The 4,313-nt window shown below is 40.4% G+C and overlaps 1 non-coding gene across 1 annotated transcript; it reads left to right on the forward strand.

Annotated features, from left to right (window-relative positions):
- The first annotated feature begins 3,038 nt into the window (after window positions 1-3,038).
- Window positions 3,039-3,176, forward strand: LOC114814391. The gene has a single exon (XR_003762189.1). It is a non-coding gene; the product is annotated as a small nucleolar RNA SNORA7 (small nucleolar RNA).
- The last annotated feature ends 1,137 nt before the right edge of the window (window positions 3,177-4,313 follow it).

A 4,313-nucleotide genomic window follows, 5' to 3' on the forward strand; every position in this document is an offset into this window, starting at 1 on the left:
AAAGTGTGGGGAGAAGGATAAGAAGGGGGAGGAGAGTGTGAAATTAATAGATTTTGAAAAAGGAGAGGGATATAGGTCAATGAATTTGAAGGTGGAGGGCAGTCCAGGCAGCAGAGAAATGGCTAACAATGGGTAAAAGCTGGAAAATTGAGAGTGAGGGACAGTTAGGAGATTGGTAGGAATGAAGAGGACCATCCGATGTTAATCTGACTTGAAATATTCTAATTGAAAAGTCCCCTAATAACCCTCCAATTTAAACCAAGTTATTCCATTTGCTACATTAACTAGTTTTAAGTGACATAGTGATCAGCGTGATTATAATTAAATATTTATCCCATATTTGTTTCTTTTTTTTCCTCATTTGAATGCCACGAGGCAGTTAAAGCTCTACTTTAAAGGTTAAGTTGTAAGGTATATTATAATGGTATATCAGGCAAATAAGAGTTTGATGGGCTTTGTTAATGTGAGCTAAAAATAAAATTCCATCTGTTCACCTTTCAAACTACATCAAGGCATAGCGTATTCAGTGCTACATAACTTAATGAAGCACAAATGAAAATATGTTTAATTCCATCGCTCTGCCATGACTGAAGCAGCCTATTTGTTAATAAAACAATATTTTAACGAGGAAAAAAATGGTACACTTACAGTTTTTCAGAGCACTCTAGACAATATGATGTCCATTTGAATAAGCACGTAAGAGTAGAAATTAGATCTCCACTCACTCAAAACAGCACTGAATTCTGACTGCCATGTCCAAGTTTTGAATTGAAGGGTACGTTATTTGGGCGATTGACTTTGTCTCCCAGTAGCATATGTCTTATAGAGTTTGATGTGGGCTAAAATCTCATCCTAACAAGATTTACTGAGCGGCTTATGGATGCCGAGCACTGAATGATGTGCTTGAGCACTGGGCTATGGATTGAGCAGTGAGCTGGATGTCAGAACACTGAAGTAGGTCTTTGAACTCTTTTTTAACTGATTATGCTTTGTAAGTGCTTAGGGTGGTGTTCTACACACAGTAAACACTCAATAACTCCCAATGATTAATGGAAATACATTTGGGAAATTATGGAGTACAGAAGTAATGTGACAGTGGCCTGGGAGTCAGGAAACCTAGGTCCTTGCTGTGTGGTCTTGGGCAAGTCACTTACTTCCCCTGTCCTTCAGTTTCCTCGGGTCTAAAATGGGGATCAAATACTATTCCCCCCTACTTAAACTGTGGGCCCCAAGTGGGAAAGGGACTGTGTGCAACCTGATTAACTTATATCTACCCCCAAGCATGGAACATTGCTTAGCACGTAGTACATGCTTGATAAATGCCATAATAATAATATTTATCTTGAAAAATATTAATTTCAAAAGAAACAAGCATTCCCCGTCTAAACTGTAAGCTCAGTGTGGGCAGCGGATATGTCTGTTTTATTGTTATACTGCACTCTCCCAACCACTTAGTACAGTGCTCTGCACTCAGTAAGCTCTCAATAAATACTGTTGATTGATTCGCCTGCTTTCTAACTGATTAAATGGTGGGCCCTTAATGTGAGTTGATGGGAAGTATGTGGAGGTGGAAGGGTATAAAATGAAATAGGTCATAAGTCATGTTAAAAGGGCCAAAGGTCTAGAATGAGAAAAAAACAGCAGAGCTAAGAAAGTAAGAGAGAATATGAAAGTTGTGAGAATGTCTGAGTATGCATACAGAATAAACACTCTCTGGGAAAGAGGACAGAGATATTTCATGATAAAGGAAAAAGAATGAAGGCAATTTCTTTTTATCATGTGTTAAGTGTTTACTATGTGCCCAGCAATGTACTCGGTAGGTACAAGATAATCAGGTTGGACATAGTCTGTATTCCACATGGAAGTCAGAGTCTTAATCCTCATTTTAAAAATGAGGTAAATGAGGCATAGTGAAGTGACTTGCCCAAGTCACACGGCAGATAGGTGTCAGAGCTGGGATTAGAACCCAAGTCCTCTGACTTCCAGGCCTGTACTCTTTCCACTAAGCTACACTGCTTCCTTGGAGCTAGGCTCTGCTCTGTGAAATCAGTGGTGACTAAAAATGCCATGAAAGACTCTCCACTTAAAAATTTTTGAGTTGAGTTCCAAAGCAGTTCCCATGGTCTCTGAATAGAGAACATTTTTGTTTTGTTCAAACCATAGGTGGGAGTCTTGGCCAGTTTTCCAGAATATTTCTATCATGGAAAGTTTTTGCCAATAACAGCATACTGCTATATCGTACTTATAGAAAGTTTGTGTTTATTATTTTTCTATGAGACAGAGTGTCTGTGATGTTTAGCCAAATAATATTTGTATGTTGCCTGTAACCCCCCTCAAATTTTACTATATTATTGATTCTCACTTTCTTATTCGTTTCTCATCATCTTTATTATATCCTGCCCACCACAGAAATTAAAAATCTCACAAACAGTGATTAGTATATAGATTGCCATCTGGGATTATTTTACATTTTGTTCTGTAACATACACTTGTGGGTCACGGAAGTCAATAGTAATCTGTCCAGCAGAGGTTTAGGAGTGAGATAACAGCATGGCCTAGTGGATAGAGCACAGGTCTGGGAATCAGAGGACCTGGGTTCTAATCCAGGCTCCGCCACTTGTCTGTTGTGTGACCTTGGGTGTGTCATTTCACTTCTCTGTACCTCAGCTACCTCATTTATAAAATGGAGATTAAGACCATGAGCCCCATGTGGAACATGGACTGTTTGCAACCAGATTAGCTTGTAACTACCCCAGTGCTAAATATAATGTCTGGCACACAGTAAGTGCTTTACAAATACCATAAAAAGAAAGATGGGGGAGAAAAATGGTGGGAAGGTCAGGGGTCCATTTTTTCTACTGGGAACCTTCGGGTAATTACCGGGTCATTGCCCGGTGGAATCTCTTATTTTTTAGGGGTCCATGTTATATATTCACCATGTCCCTTAGTTGTTATTTCCATGGTATTGCACCCTGGGTTAGGGAATGAAAAGTAGAATGATGCAAGTATTTCAGTTTTACAAATGCGTTACTTCCCCACCCCTCTCAGGGTAGCAACTGGAGAGTTTCCAGTACTCCACTAGTCTCGACTACGGGAGGGAGAGTCAAGCAGAGGCCTACACATTCCATTCCTAGCTTGAACAGTGGCTAGCGAGTGGAAGGCCATCTGCTACCAGTCAAAACTCACCCATGCTGGGCAGCAGCGCCACGGGAGAGAGTCAAGGGCGGAGACTCAAGTTTACTGGGCGGCAGGAGGCCATGGTAAACCATTTTTGGATTTTTACTAAGAAAATTCTATGTATCCACCAACAGAATGATTGAAGATGGTGGTGGGGTGTTCCGAGAGAGATGGGGGTCGGAGTTGACTCGACAGCATAAGACGATTACTTTTTCATTCATAAGAAGCCACAAGCCCAGCGTAGACAAAGCATGATAGACAGAGAGCAGAGAAACAGTGTACAGAGTGCAGAGCAGAAAATGTGGCCCAAGGTATCGCTTCTACCTTCAGAGTTTTGGCTTAGTACGGTGCTCTGCACACGGTCAGCATTCAATAAATGATCAATTGATTGATGGGGCAAATGCAATTGGGAGCGGGGATGAGAGAAAAGTTGTAAAAATGAAATGAGAAATGAATCCCGGCCCTTTCCAGCCTCTCAATCAAGATGTTATTTGAGGAAGAATTAGTCTAAAGCTTGAAAAGTGCCAAGAAATCGCAAACACTGTTTGGGGCTACATAGTCTAAGTGTTTCTGTTTCTTTAGTCAAAAGCAGATTTTACACATTTGGTTCTCCATTACTAGGGAAGTTAGTTGCAAGGTGGAGAATCGCAAATAAACTCAGAAGAGAAGCTATCACATCTCACAGGGCCGGTGAATCAAAGCACATCACTGAAATGCCTGGCTAAGCCTTCATAGGTTTTCAAACAATCACCTAATTACAAAAGTCGACAAGTCTCAGGGAAGATTAAGAATAAATTATGGCGTTTCGCCATGGATGGATAAAGATGAAAAATCTTCATTTTCCCAGTCGTACGCGATTTGTGGTGTATTGGGAATTACATTATCTCCAGATAACCCCGCAACTTTAATACAGTTTAAATTGATAATAATGATGATGGCATTTGTTAAGCATGTACTATGTGCCAAGCACTGTTCTTTATGACAATAAGTATTCCTCATCTGTAAAATGTGGATCAAATGCCTGTCCTCCATCTTTGTAAGTCTGTGAGCCCCATGTGAGACAGAGATTGGGTTTGATCTGCCTTACATACCTACCTCAGCATTTAGGACAGTGTTTGAACCTTAGTAAATACAGC

Source organism: Ornithorhynchus anatinus, chromosome 9 (assembly GCF_004115215.2).
Source record: "Ornithorhynchus anatinus isolate Pmale09 chromosome 9, mOrnAna1.pri.v4, whole genome shotgun sequence".
NCBI lineage: Eukaryota > Metazoa > Chordata > Mammalia > Monotremata > Ornithorhynchidae > Ornithorhynchus > Ornithorhynchus anatinus.